We start from the raw sequence: 16,479 nt of genomic DNA, 5'->3' as shown, positions 1-16,479 counted from the left end.
TAGTTAATTTATGTATGGAATTGTGACTATTTTTAATTGTAAAATTTGACTTCCATAAAATGTATATATCTATATTTTTCTATATATATATATATATATATATATATATATATATATATATATATATATATATATATATATATATGTATATATATATATATATATATATATATATATATATTCTTTAAATTCATTATATGCGGAGTTGGTATGCCCAAGGTTGCATTCTTGGTAAATCCTATCCCACCTTACTGCAGATAGTGAGTCTTTAAACTGTTGAATAGTAAAATTAATAATTTTTCATTTATAGACTTTGATCTTAGAGTTATTATTTTTTGTATCTTGAAAAAAGGAAAAGTGATCGGAAAGTGATCGGATATATCCGTTTTGATTACACCTGCTTTTAATGAAGAATCATATAATGAATTAGTCAACATGTTGTCTATTGCAGTGATTGAATTAAATGTTACCCGGGTTGGTTGGTTTATTATAGAAAAGATGTAGTGTTAAAACATATCTTCAAAAAAAGTGTTGTAACAGCATCTTCATCGTACTGTAGACAGTTTATATTTATGTGTCCAATACAAAATAACATTTTGTGCTTTTTGTTATTTTTTAGGTATACTTGTATTAGGTGATTTGAAAAGTTTTTTATATCACCTTCAGGTGGTCTGTAACAAGTGGACACCAGTATATTTTTTAATTTTTTGTTTATTATTTCAATTGTAAAGAACTCACATCGGCATCAGAAACCGAAAGATCGTCTCTAATTTTAGTAGTTAGATCATTATGAATATATGTTATAATTCCACCTTCTCGTTTTTGAACTTTTCGCTCATAAAATATTAGTTTGTAGTTCGGAATTATTAGGTTTGCATTTATTCTAGATGATTCGCCAGAACACCAAGTTTCTGTTAAGCAAATCATACTGAACAAATAGTTACATTCTATAAGAAAATGTTTTAGTTTGTCAATATTGTTAACTGTACGTCTTATATTTATGTATATCAACTTAAAGTTACTGCTTAACGATTTTAATTCATTTTTAAAAGTTCTTAATTCAAAAAACCGCGAGTTAAAATTATTTTCATTAAAAAAAATGCATATCTGGATCGTAAGAGTTATTAAGTAAAAAGTTATGAGCCGATTTAAAAACATTAAAGTGTTGCGTTTCGTAATCTATTGTTTGTTTAGCCTTTAGTTAAACGAACTAACTTTGTTTCAATCGCTTAAACTTACGTAAAACTTTTTCCTAATTATACGCAAAAATTTTCTTATTTTCTAAATTCACGACAAAAAACTTTATTAAATTTAAATTTTGCGTATTGTTATTACCTTGGTTGTGAAAATTTTTAACTTCTTCCCAAAGTTTCTTTCTCTCTTCCATCGTCTCTTTAGCAAAGTCTTCATTTATATATATTCCACTTCATTTAACGTTTTTAAGTGAACTTAAATTTTTAATTTTATCTTGGTTGCTTAAAAGTTTCACTACGATAGTTCTTGGTGTTTTGTCTTCTTTACACGACCCAACTCGATGCGCTCGTTCCACAATAATTTTAGTTGAAATTTTAAGGTTGTTTGTAAATATTTTTCACAGATTTTTCACAACCACTCCAACTTTCTCCTGGTGGATCTTTTAGACCATCGGACTCTAATGTTGTTTCGACAAGAGCGGTTTTCTAAGTCAGTATTTTTCTTGTTTATATTTTTAATTTCAAGATCATATTTCTTCCTTATTTGTTTTAATTCTTCCTTTATTTTTTCTTCTTGAAAGTTGAGACTTTCTTTCACATCGTTTAAGTCTTTTTCAATATTTCGCATATTTACTTTGTTTACATTTAATTCATTTTCTATTTTGTCGAGTCAGTAATTATTTTTACATTTCCACTCACTATTTGTGTGAAGTTCTTTTCTTGGTCTTTTAATAACCTTTCTGTTACTTTAAGCAAAGCTCTTTTTTGTTCTTCAAACTTGTTTGTAATAACTTTTTCGATATTTTTGATCGTTATTTCCATTTTTTAATTAATATTCTTGAAGAGCAGCCAAAAACACGGCAAAACCTTTTTTCAAAAAAAAGTTATTATTATTATTATTACTATTATTATAATGTTGATAGTTGCTAGAGCCGTAATAGAAACGATTTTATTTTGGTACCAAAATATATTTTGGTACCGCTGCAAACTGCAAACTTTACGCAAATAGCTCAGCCGGCTTAGCTATTTGTTTACAACATACGTAAAGAAATGGTGAAGCTTGAAAATCACATTTTCAGAAAATGTGATTTTTGATTTCAAAAAATCATTAGTGTAGTTTTAATGTACTGGAACCGTTTTAAAAAGAATGTCTAATAAGAATTTCGTTAAATATCGACCAATTTTTATTTGGCTAAAAGTGAAATTCTTTTTAATATAGATTTTATTCTGATAATGTTACTAAATTAATCACAATTGAAAATATGGTTTTATTTAGCAGAGAATGAAATAATTAATAAAACTTTCCAACATAAAAAACTGTCAAAAGTTATGTTATTGGTTCTTAAAATACTTTTTATGATCACAAAAATTCACATGATGTTCTCAAGTAAAAGCACTAGTTTTTTTTTTTTTTTTTTTGTTATTCACCTCCTCAAGGCCGATAAAGCCACTACAGATGAGGAGGTTACTTAATAGTGGTTATAACCCTCTCTCAACTCTATAACTCCGAAACACAAACCTTGACAAACAAGGCCGCTGCGCGGAGAAACAAGTTGAGCGCGGTACTACCAGGGACGTGGTGGGGATCGAACTCGGAACCTCCCGCTTATGAAGCGAGCGCTTTACCACTACACCACTACCGCAAGTTAGCAAATCAATAAAACCAAATATGTTTTAATGAACATTTGGATAATCAAACCAATAGCCTGGACCAAACTTTGGTATCATAAATGTAATATTAATTCTATATTTGTTTTTCTCACACACTTTGTAAATATCTTTACTCAATATATATATATTTGCAAATACCCCCGAGGGTATAATAAACATTATAAACGTTATATACAATGTAATAAATGACACACCCACAACGTTCCTTCTGTCGCAATACAACAATAGTTTATATATAATACAGTTATTTACACTAATTACAACACCCCTTGATCTCTAGATCACAAAGTCCGCATACTTATTCAGAAACCTCCGCACTCGCGTCGATCTTCGGAGATTTAGGTTATCCGCGATGGGTTCTTCCGATTCTCTGATAGACAAGTCAGCTACAATGGGAGCAGGACGAACGTCCGACATGTGTCTCGGCAATCCATTGATTTCTACCGAAACTCCTCGTCCTTCATCTGAGACTCTTCCTCTGTTCCATTCGCTCGTGCATTTTGAGTCAGGTGGTTTTACAAATACTTCTTGTCCTTGTGTATAGTTGTGGAGAACTTCCGCGTTAGTTTTGGCAGAAATTGTGTGTGGTTTCCACTCGTAGGAAAATATAGCTTTGTAGGGGAGCGATGTTTCCTCGCCATTTTTGAATTCTGCTACGAAGTCTTTATCAATCAGCTTTAGAATTGTAGACGAGGATACTTCACTCGTTTTTTCTTGAGAAACAGCAGTAGCACCGATAGTTAGTTGTTCCACATTGAAGTTTATGGTTTCACCGTCTCTCCCGACTTGGACACCTCCAAGCAGTCGTATTGCGTCCATACCAAGTAGCATTTGATATTCGGGAACAATGTCTGCCACCAGGCATTCCAAATCGATGGTGGTATCATTTATAGAAAGATTAACAACAATCTGGTGTTTTATTTCAATTGAGTTTCCATTCATCATAACAACAATTTCTCTTGCGAGTTTGACATTTTTTGCGTTTATAATTTCCCGACTTAAAATGGATTTGGAGCATCCAGTATCCAACAATGCTTTTATTTTTCTTCCATTAACATATACGCAGAGAGTTGGCGGTTTTAAATTTTGTGGGAAGCCGCTTGCACAAAAACGAGTGGCTTCCCTTCCACGTTTTTTGAGTTCGTACACTTTTTATAGCAGTGCAGGGCCAGGTGATTGTCCATTCCACACACAAAGCACCTCTTCTTGTCAATTTCTTCGCTACAATTTCGACTGATATGTCCATCCTCGCCGCAACGGTAGCAAGTTACGGTCTTTCTTCCGCGTCCTTGAGGAACCTGCCTTGGACTGATGGCAACAGGATTCACGCAACTAACAAAACATGATTCTTTACGACGTAATATTACCAAACTTCTTGATTTTTCAGCGATCTGGTACAGCGACATTGTTGATATTGAGCATGCGGTTTGCAGCTGTTTTCTTGCTTCGTCAGGTAACCCGAGAATGAATGCGCACCTTATCCACTCTTCGCTTACGTGAGTTGATATTAGCTTGCTCAGCCTCGTTAATTCTGCGAGATATACGTCAACAGACTCGTTCTCTTTAAGACGGCGATTTACGAATTCTTCGTATGCTGTTAGCGGAGAAGCAGAGAAGGCAGTAGTCAGTGCATTTTTCACTTCTTTGTAGTCTTCTTTTATTTCATCACTAAAACCTTGATAAACGGCAAACGCTCCGCCAGAGAGAACTAAGGGGAGCACCACATGCAACTCGTCAACTTTTTGAAGTTTTGCAACCAGCTCCAATTTCTGTATCCATTCTGAAAACTCACCCGAACCATCGTATTGCGACACCAAATCTGCAAACTTTATCACTATACTCATTGCCGAAATAGCTTGTAATATTAATTCTATATTTGTTTTTCTCACACACTTTGTAAATATCTTTACTCAATATATATACATTTGCAAATACCCCCGAGGGTATAATAAACATTATAAACGTTATATACAATGTAATAAATGACACACCCACAACGTTCCTTCTGTCGCAATACAACAATAGTTTATATATAATACAGTTATTTACACTAATTACAATAAACATGATATATTTGGAAAACACGAAAAATTTTGATGCAAATAGTTTTACTTTTTAGTTAAACTCCTAACGTTTAACATGTTATTATAGGGTTATACAAAATGATGTTATTAAAAGTAAAAGAATTTCAGAAATTCAAATTAAGGAAATAATATTTTATTTTATTTTTGTAAATACAATTTTTTTAATAAAACAATTACTATCATATATTACCGATGTGCAATACTTCGCAAATGTTTATTCCATACATCTCCAATGTATCATATGTACAGACTGTACTATAGTTTTAAAAATCTTTGAGATAAATACAGTTACCCTGTAGATTAATGGATACAAAATCAAAGTTTTGTAAATGATATCATTGTGTAGAGATAGAGTACGAAAGAAACAAGGTACAAAAGAAAATATTGGAGGACGGTTTTCAACTTCTGCATTAACTTTTCTCTTAACTATCGACAAATGTAGTTATTGTTAAAATTTTAAAACAATGTTGTCAATAGTTTATTATGAAGGTACACACCTTGAATAAAGCAGTCATGATTTTTAAAGCACTCTGGGAGTTAGTGCACGCTTATGTTTTTTTTTTTTTTTTTTTTTTTTGTAGAATGGTTTAGAATCAAAAGCCACTACCAGAACTTTTTGATTAATGACTGTATATTTTGATCACTAAACTTTTAGTCAAAATGAGCACAGATGAATTAGATGCTTATGCAATAAACACTTACTATTCACATTCTTTATCAACAGTAGCACCTAAACTTTTTAAATTATTATGTTACTGAATTCAACTAAATAATAAAGATATCCAAAGCATTTTTATAAGTTTTTCTTAGTTAGAAACTAGGTGCTGAATTCTAATCAGTTATCCAAAAAAAAAAGCAACGTATTTTAAAATCTACATAAATATAAATTTAATAGAGTTCAATAAAAAACAATTTTTACATTTTGTTAAATTATAATATTAAAATGTTTGTTTGATTTTATTTTTTAGTATTAATTTATGTCTATTGTGAATATTTTTAACAAAATTTTGAAAATTTATCATCGATTACACGTTTTTTTTATATGAGAAACCAAAAAAACAGTTTAGTATTAGAAAGTCTTATTTTACTCTTATTGAAGTAATTATAGGTTTTCAACTTTTTCTTACACAGAACAGCTATATAGTAGGATTTCGGTCATTTTTATTATTTGGGCTTTGCATTATTAATATTAGAGGGGAGGAGGAGTCTTGAATATTTTGATGCCAACAAAATAGGGGAGGTTTGGTCATTTTTATTAGGAGAAGTCGGAGGAGTTTTAAATATTTAGACAGTTGTTGATAAAAAGGGGAGGGGAGGAGGTCAAGAAAAGTTTACATCAACAGTTTTATTTTTTTAAATAAAGTTATTTATTTAAAATACAGAAATTAAGGCTGCTTTAGTAGTCGTTTATAACGTAGCGTTTGCGGAGAGAGAGGTAATCAAATGTTGACATGGTTTTATAAGGGAGGTCTTTGAAAGTTTGACAAAGTAGGAGGGAGGTAAAAATTGCTAAAAAGTTTTTAACATAATTAATGGACAGTCCCTCATAGTTTTGCATGGTATTTAATTACTTTGTCACCAAAAACACAAGTATAAATTATAACTGATCGTGGAATAATATAAAGTAAACAATATGTAATAATAATAAAGTAAAACTATGTTTATTTGGATTTGACTTTGTGCATGTTTGAATAAACCACAATTGTCTAATTTTCTGTAGGTGTTAACTTTCTATTTATGTATCAATATATGTATTTCAGTTTTTGAATCTTTAAAAATACTTCAAAACCGGCCTTAGCCCCAATAGTTCTCGAACAATTTTCTAGAAACCCCAATAATACACACTAAAAGTTTGTCAGGGCAAAGGTGGATCCGAACCATGTAGAAGAAGGCAATTTTTTCGATTAGCTGGATACAGACTATCTATTAAGGGGTAATATTTGAGTTCAATAATTTGTAAGCAAGCAGACCCATAATTTAAAATTTGCACCACCCAGTTTTATCTTAGTTTTATGCCTCTTTTAAACAGTCTCCAAATTTACTTATGTTTTTAAACAACGTGCTGTGTTAAATATATAGATTTCTAACAAAAATATATTCCAAAACAACTTAGAAGAGGGAGGAATGGATTTGCTTTTGTGTCAGAGATCATCCTTTAAAAATTGATGTTTTAAATTAGTTTAATTTTTCAAAATATATATTAGTGGCCCTCAAATAAAATTATGCCTGCTCCTGTAAAAAGGTTAGGTTTCTCTGGTTTAGGAAGCTTATTTTATTATTTAAACGTTGGCTTTTTTTTTAGTTATATATATTTTGCTGTTTAATAAAAAAATTTACATAAGAGATTTATATAAAATAATAGATGATTTAATAAAAATATGGGTGATGTAATACCATCTCAATCTTTTCATAGAGCCCCTTTAAAAAATAAATATCCCCAAAAAGTTTTAAACTGCAGATATTAGCAAGATGTAAAATTTCCAATTTAAATACTCAAAAATTTAAAATATATAAACCAACACATATGTAACTAAAAGAATAAGAACTTTAAAAGATTAAAAAGTATTTAGAAAAAAATCATTGGAATTATTATTCCTTAGAATGAAAAATTTGTTTATCTATTAGCTTTTTAAAATTTTTATTTTGGAAAATAATTCCATATCTTCGGTCCACAAAATGCTGTTGAAAACTCTGTGTATTTATTTAAGGTGGCACACAACTGAAAACAAGTTTTTTTGTAAATAATCAAAATTTTGATTTTTTTTTTTTTAATGACAATTATTTTATATTAAAATAAAATAAAAAACAGATAATTTTTTTTTTTAATTAATTTTATTATCCATAATGGCCAAAAATGGGTTGTAAAACATGTGTTTTTAGTAAATCTTCAAAACCTAATAACTTAATTTTGCCTCAACTACTGAAACTAAAATTTTGAACATAGCTTCCTAATCATATTTCACCCTGTTTGACCGTGGGAATTTTTATAATTTAAATTATTTCATGAAATATTGCATTTCTAACAAAATCACCTAATATATATATGAAATATCAATAAATTCAGCACTATAAACATCAATATTTCACTTTCTATAACTTTTTATGAAAATTCTGAGGGTTAAATGAAGTATTATATTATGATAAACAAATCCTGAAAATTGTATTATGTAATTCTGTTTTGTTAATGAGAAAATGTGTTTCAAAGTTTAAAAAAATACATATTGAGAAAAAAGCAAAAATAAGAAAAAAATATATAACAACATAAAAATTATCAAAATCCACCAGAGATGTAACTATCAGTTGTTTCTTTTATTTGCTGATCGTCTATGAAACCTTTTTTAACTGCTCTTATTTTTTTTCTCTGCATTTTACTTTTATCCGTTGACTTTGACTTCATATGTCGAATTCTGGTTTTGTCAACTTTACTTGACGAAGCTAATGTAACAATTCCACTCAAGCCAAAGTATTTTAAAACTTCTAATACACCATTAGCACCATCATTATAATGCAGCACTGCTGAGTATGTTCCCATTTCAATTGTAGACTTACTAACAAATGTGTGCTTTGGTACGCGAGACCATATAATAGAATTTAATGCTTCATTGGCATTTTGCGTCGTTCCATGCAAACATTTAATTAGAAGATCATCAGCCTGAAGATCCTTGATGATTGGTAAAATAAGATTCTTAATCCAGATAGGTATACATGATTTTGATTTGTAATTTGTATTATTTAGAGCCCAATATTTGCACCAACTTGCCAATCCTCTTGGGCAAAACTGATGTTGCATTTGCTGGTTTTCAAAGTTGGTAAAATGAAATAAAATAGCATAAACTGCCTTTTTCATAGCATACAAGTTGTTGACATTTTGACGAATGGCCATGCCATAATAGTTTTGCATAGAATTTATACATTTTTCTGTTAGGTTACCTCTACCTGATAAAGGTGTTTTAGTGCCTTTGTGTGCTTTGACTAAATTTCTAAGTCGTGTACCCAATCTTTTTTGCACATGACCTACACATTCAAGTTTTATTGGAGTGATGTCAAAATCCTGGTAAGGGTTTGAGTTTTTGACATCTTTGAATGAAGAAGTGTCTCCATCACCTAGAAACTCTTTATAAATTAGATTATTTTTTTTAACCGAGCGATTAAAAATTGTTACTGCTCCTGCAGACTCCATACTTCCAGACGAAGATTTGTGATTTATTTCACATTGATGATCAATTATCCAACACTGATATTCTGGAGTTCCTTTTTTACTGTTCCACATTTTACAGCCCATGCAGTACTTAGACAAAACTTCAATATCAATGCATTTATCCCCAGAAATCGCAGTAACTACACCGTGCAATGAATTGTGACCGCGTTTCTGCCATGTACCATCAATTGAAACTCTTACACATGGTATATCCTGAGCAATGTCAACTTTTTTAGAGTCCTTAGTCGCTAATAACATACTTTTCTCTGAAGCACTTTTATAAGCTACCATAATAGTTTTGTTTAATTTTTGAAATCCATTTTCAGATATACATTTTAAGTTCATGCAAGATGAAAATGTTTTTATAGCTCCATAACCACAGCCTACTTCTCGAAAAGCTATTATTGCACGAATATTAACATCATATGGTGAGTTAGCTGTTACTGCATCAAATTTAGCATTTATTGATTTGTTTGATGAATTAAATCTTTTAACATAATCACAGTGTTCACATTTTAATTGAAACAAATGTGCAAATCCTTTTCTACTGGAATCAACATCTGTTAAAAGTAATGGCTGAAAGCAGTTGTTGCATGCAGTTTTAGCTATAAGTTCTTTAAGAATTGAAAAATTAATAAAAACAAAATAGTTATCTTTTCCAGAATCAAATGTATTCGAGTAGTTGGGTTTGATTTTCCTTTCACTAGAACAGCTACTTGCTGCTTGAGTTGTGGACGATGTCATCGTCGATGATAAGATGTAAGAAGAAGATGATTTTTTATTTCCAACAACACCATTCCATTTTCGTTTTATCCTTCTTGATAAATTTTGTTTAGTTTTATTTCCTTGTTTATTCATTTAAAAACAACTTTATTCCAACTAAATTGAAATCAATTTTTAAATTATTTGGTATAAAATGAGAGAAAAGTTACAGTATAAAAGACTAACATTAACAGATTAAAAACACTCTTGTTCGTAAATAAAATTTTGAATTATGACTTTTAAAACTGAAAACTAACGAGAGTCTGCGTATAACAAATTAAAACCAAGTTTGTGATGGTGTTTTACTGTTTTGAATTCAGAAAAACTCCTATGACTGATGGTTGCTAAGGCGTTGTTAGGGAATTTATTTTCAAGTGTCATCTACTAAAATGATATTAAATCAACTTTTATATCATTTTTGAGACTAATTTTTTTTTTATATGTTCAAGGAATGGTTATAGAATCAAAATACCCAAAAATCTAAAAATTGATTTTTTTCAAAAAACTTGCTTTTTTTCAGTTGTGTGCCACCTTAATTCATTTGACATTTAAAGAAATTTGATTGATTTGTTCGTAAGAAATACTTTTCATTTATATTTTTTTCAAACTTACAAATAAAACTAGCTGGAGAAAGGTTTTTTGTATATTTATACATGAAATTATCTGTTGATAATTATTTATTTCATAAACATTCATTATTTTAATCTCTCTCATTAAGGGTTTAGTGTGTTCCCCTAGCTTTTTCCCATATATAATTCTCAACGAATGTTTTTAAACACTGTAATTTCTTAAGTTTTGTAGGTTGCGTGATACCCCATGTAATATTGACATAATAAATAAAACAATAAAGTAAAGAGAAGTATATTAATTTAAGACACATCATATTAATAATGTTCATAAGGACGAACTCGGTACATCAAACCCATAACTTTACTAACATTTTTTGTAAATATTTTATATGGAGATGCGAAGATAAATGCTCTAAGAACTTTATAAAGTCTTTCTGTTTTATTTTTTTATTATTTAAAAATAGATCTGGTAATTCAAGGGGAAGGTCTAACTTTTGCGACATTTTTGAAATAATGTGTAACTTATTTTTTTAACGTTTAATCAGAGTTGATTTGCTGAAAACCAATTATTTATCTTATTTAATTCAAAGTTCATGTCGGAATAAAGTTGCTTGATACTATGGTTGGATAGATAGAGCCGACAACACCGGAAGGCCACAGGAGCATGTATTTCTCCCCCCCCCCCCACTTTTTTTCTAAATGAGCTTTTTTTTTATTTCAAAAATTGTAGATATAGAGATTTTTTTTAGAAATTGACGTTTGTGCCCCTCCACTTTGAAACTCGTGTTGTCGGCCGTAAAAGAAAGAGATTTGTATCATTTGCAAACATAATTGGGTTTAATTTTACTGATACATTATTTTAGTAGTTTATAAAAACTAATAATAAGAGAGGGCTTAGTATTAATCCTTGTGGTACTCCACGCGGGATTTAAAGTATTCCGTATTCCTTATTTGAGCATATTGTTTTCTATCAGTAAGGTAACTTTTAATCCAATTGTAGTCCTTATTAATAACCCATAATACCTTAACTTTTTTATTAAGATGCAATGACCAACAAAGGCTTTAGTTAGATCAATAAATATACCAAAGATAAATTTGTTTTCATTAAAGTCATTATTTTTTTCGATCAACTAATTCAATAATCGCATGTTCAGTTGAATGATTTTTCTGAAATCCAAGTTGCTTCGGATAAAAAAATTGTTTTTTGTAAAACGGTCAAAGATTTTATTATAAATAACGCGTTCGAATATCTACGAAAATACAGAAAGCAATGATATAGACCTGTAATCGGAAACATTAAAATAATGATTTTATAAATTGAAACTACTTTTGCGAGTACATCAGGAAATATTCGTTGGTTTAAGGAAATTTTTTTTAACTAAAATTAGTATATTACTGGGTATATCGTTAAATCTCAGGATTTAACGATATACCCAGTGATTTGTTTTTTTTTTTATGGATGAAAAAGCCGTTTCAAATTCTTTTGATGTCAAGTCAAAGTCATGCAACATTTTGTCATTTGACGGTCTTAGATAGGTTTTACATGAAATAGAGGATGGCATAATTTTGTTAGCTAGATCAAATCCAACATTTGGTGAATAATATTAAACTCTTTAGATATTTCTTTAAGACATAATATATCATTATTATTTATTTTGATTCGTTTTGGTTGCGAAAAAGTTTGCTTACTGTAATATTTTTTTTAGTTTTTTTTTAGAAGATCTTTATAAAAAGTATTTGCATATTTTATAATTTTTTTCATTAGTTGAGTTATTATTTTTAAGAAATTTATTATATAGTTTTTGTTTGGTTTTAGAGCATTTTATAAGTGTTTTATCCATCCAGGGAATAATAAGTGTTTTTATTTTTATTTTTAATACTTTAATTGGACAAGCTTCATAAAAAAATCTCTTGAAATTTATTTAAAAATAAACTATATCCTTCATTTTCATTTTGACTTTTATAAACTTCAGTTCCGTTCTCTATATATAATTTGTTAATTAGATTGTTTTTCTATAAGTTGAATGGTTGCGTTTAATTAAATTTAAAATTTTGTGTTGATCATTTGGAATAACTTTTATATTTTTGTGTTAACATATATTGGAAATTAATCACTATATCAGTCTTAAATATCCCTGTCTCAAAAGAAGTTTCTAATTAATTGTTAATAAAAATATTATCTACTGCAGTTGCAGAAGTTCTATATACCCTAAGCAGTTCCGTGAGGGTACCAAGGTACCAAGGTAAAATAAGTTTTTTTTTCTTTGTTTGTTTTTAAAATACTTTTTTCAATAAAATTTTGAAATGATATACTTTTGCCTCTCGGTGTCGGTACACACATCAAGTTATAATGTTTTTATTTTTGCATTATTTACTTTAATAAATTACCTTTCATAATTAATACTTTTTACACTTAATTGCCTTTATTTTACACTGATACATTTCAAGTAAATAAACACCTAGCTCCCCGCCTTTTTTTATTGTTTCCTCGTTTTTGGCTAACTAGTTTGTAATTGGACAAACTATAACTAGAATTCGACTCTAGTGGACTTTCTAAATCACGCCAAGTCTGTGACAGATATATAACGTCGAAATTGTAATTTATTTTTAATAAAAATGCTTTAAATTTTTCAAAATTTTGACCAATGCGTCTTATGTTTAAGTGTAATATAGAAATGGAATTTAAATCTTTTTTGATTTTAAATTCATAAGCACCAAGATATGGTGTTTTTATTAAATTCAGTTTCTAAAAAAATATTCCAGTTGTCTTTAGAAAGATTGTTCGAAAGATTATCCTCAATAAGATCATTATTCGCTATTTTTGATAAATAAATAATTTAAATAAGAAAAAAAAAGTTAGCTAAGAACTCATTAAAATAGAATATCAAAAGCATAAATTAATTTCCTTTGCTTTTCTATTTCTTGAATTTGAATAAAGTATATAAAGTTTATACAATACTTAGAATGATTTAAATCTGATTTAACTTCCAAGTTTTATAAATTTTTTTTCATTTTTATCTCTTTTTTCGCAGAACTCCAAACAATATATTAGCCCAAGAACTGCTTATCACTATTTTAATTTAATAATGAACCTTATGTTATATGTATTCTAGACTAAATTAATTCATCGAATTTTATATTTTCGAATTTAATCAGGTCCGTACCGTGAAATTATTTAGGATAAATCATTTTTGAAAAAGAAAGCAATTTATAGTAAATAGATATCTTGCTTAATATTATAAAAAAATTTACGCAAAACAGAGAGCGATTGTTAGCAAAAAGAGCGCAGTTTCAACAAAAAAGAGGTCGATCGCACCCGATAACTCCCCTTTCCCCCTATCTTTGGATATGTCACTATTTTCTTATAAGGATTTAAGGAGCGAACTAATGCTTTTAGTGTTGTTCATAAGCCATAACAAGAACTCTATGTAGTAGATTTAAAAACAAAAAATAAAAGTATATTTACATTAAGAGGATAAATGCTAAGTAGGGTACATCGTACTTTTAAAATTTTTGATGTTTAATTTATCAGATAAATTTTATGGTGCCACTAGAGGTGAATAATGACTTCGAAAAAAAAATTGAAAAAAACTTTTTTTACCTAAGCGGGATTGCATTTTTTGGAAAGGTAAAATTGATCATTTATGCATAAATGCAAGGGGGGTTAAAATTTTTTTAATTATAAAAAGACAAATTTACAACAACCAGAGTTTTATTGTTTGAATGGTGTCATTTAACGTTTAAAAAATATAACTATAACAATTATTCATAATTAGATGGTTTTAAGAGCAACCCATGAGCCCTTCGAAATAAGACGGGAATTATAAAAACACAATGTAACATTAAATAATGGCATTAAAAGAATTAAAACATTTGAACCTATATAACAGCTGGAACCTTTAATTGAACGTCCTGTAAACATTCCCAAAACAACAGTGTAAACATTCCCAAAACAACTTATAACAGATGCAATGCTCTGTTATTAATTGGTATAACGTTTACCTACAGACCATATTGACATGAATCTTTCCAAAGCAAAGTGTAAAAATATTTGCCGTAGCAGATGGCTTGCCTCAACATATAGATTGTCACACCAGAAGCTTTAATTTTTTACTCTTAGTGGTGACGTTTTTTAAAAGTTTCATTTAGTTGTCAAGTAGTCGTTAACCACAAGTATATTTTCATATGTACTATAAATCTATAAATAAAAAGTGAAACGCAGAATTGTTGATGGCAATGTCACAAAGGAACAATGTTGTGACTGCTGAAAATACAAAAAAAGAAAATTCCAAACATTGCCACACCATGCATTTAAAATGGATCTTACAGCTGTGTCTCTAGTGCAAAGTTTTCCTTATATCTTTAATAGTTATAATTGTGAGTCTTAATATCGTTTCTTCACCTGAATTGATTAAAAGAGTTCGAATTAAGGATTCCGAGTTGGCAAAATAAGCCGATAAAAATAGTTTAATTAATAATTGACAATAAAACCAGACAAGGAAACAACTATTACTTAAAGAAACCTGTAAATAATGTTTTGTTTTGAGTAAGAAATAATACTTTAAATGAGTTTCGTGGAAAGCCATAAAATTAGTCGTGGTCATTTTTATATATTTGAAGTTTTTTATGGGTGTTGGAATTTCAAATTTAAGGACATTACTTAATTATAGTTTTACTTTTTCCTAATATCTTAAATTGAGTGTAACTAAAGGAAAAAACTTCTTAGGCTTCTTCTTTCAGACTTTGTTTCGTTTTTACTGTATTCCAAATATGAAATTTTTATTTTTTTCAACATAAACCGCAATTGTATTATATATTTAAACCATGCTCTTTGGTAATTTAAACAGTTTTCCGTTAGAGAAATTAATATTTTCTGATTCAATACAATTGTATTGAGTTAACTTGAGATGAATTAAAGAAGAAGCGAAGAGCGGATCCAGACCATAAAGTAAGGGGGAAGGGGTAGATTTTATTTTACTTTTTTGATTTGGTGGATCAAAATCATCTAATAGGGGTAAGGGGCAATTTCTAGGCATTCACCCCATTGCTTTTAACTATGATTCCTCACCCCCTAAAAAGAAGCTCGGGTTAAAGATTTTTTTTTTTACAAACTTTTTACGATAAACTTTGTTGTTTACAAAGATAACTATTTGATTAGGATTATTTCATTTAAATTTACTAAACCTTTTAATAAAGTTTGTTTTTTAAAATCAAATTCTAAGAAACTTTTCTCTCTTTTTTTTTTTTTTGAGTGTATTTCCGATCATTTCATATACTATGTTACTTTCTATTCGTATTTTTTTTTTGTCAAACTAAAATTTAATTTTTGAAGATTCGGAAAGTTGACGATTAACAATGTTAACCATCAACTTTCCCAACTTTCAAAAGTTTAGTTTTTGGATAATTGTGGATATTTATAAACATCCACAAACTCTTCAAATAAATGTTTAGAATATAAGATCCCATGTTTATCACCGTCATCGGTAACTTTTATTTTCGTCATTAAAAACCTGTATTTTCTGGTTTATTTCTGCATATCTGATCATCCGCTATATATATTGAGTAGTTTATATATGATACTTTAATCAAGTCTTGATGCCAAATGTTTTTTTTAAATTTAGGATTAAAAACAACTTCAGGAATATCTTGAAAAAAATTGATTAAATTTAAAAAAAAAGAACTTAGCGAAATCTCGGTGATTATGAAAAAATAGCTATTTAGTTTACAGTGATCTAAGTGAAAATGATGTCAAACCAATAAATCAGAAGATACGCGCCATTATCTTAGAGTTATTTTTCAAATCGGATGTGTCAAACTGCCATCTAATCGAATGGTATTGTACAAATGGTAAAAATCTACTCTAGTGAGGCAACTCTCGACAAATATTTTTAGGTTAAACGGGAGCTATTGTTATAGATTTAATGGAAAAGGTTATCACCTGTACGCCATCAACTTCTAAAACTTCTTTGAATTAACAAAGAACATGATAAATCACGTTAAGA

The 16,479-nt window shown here is 29.0% G+C and overlaps 1 long non-coding RNA gene across 2 annotated transcripts in view; it reads left to right on the top strand.

Annotated features, from left to right (window-relative positions):
- Positions 1 to 7, top strand: part of LOC136076325 (uncharacterized) — a 3,381-nt gene extending 3,374 nt beyond the window's left edge. For both annotated transcript variants that reach the window (XR_010636166.1, XR_010636167.1), the window contains exon 4: positions 1 to 7. This exon is cut by the window's left edge and continues 141 nt beyond it. This is a non-coding gene — a long non-coding RNA (uncharacterized LOC136076325).
- The last annotated feature ends 16,472 nt before the right edge of the window (positions 8 to 16,479 follow it).

Source organism: Hydra vulgaris, chromosome 02 (assembly GCF_038396675.1).
Source record: "Hydra vulgaris chromosome 02, alternate assembly HydraT2T_AEP".
Taxonomy (NCBI): domain Eukaryota; kingdom Metazoa; phylum Cnidaria; class Hydrozoa; order Anthoathecata; family Hydridae; genus Hydra; species Hydra vulgaris.
The sequence above is the reverse complement of the archived record's forward strand: the minus strand, read 5'-3'. Positions and strand labels throughout refer to the sequence as shown.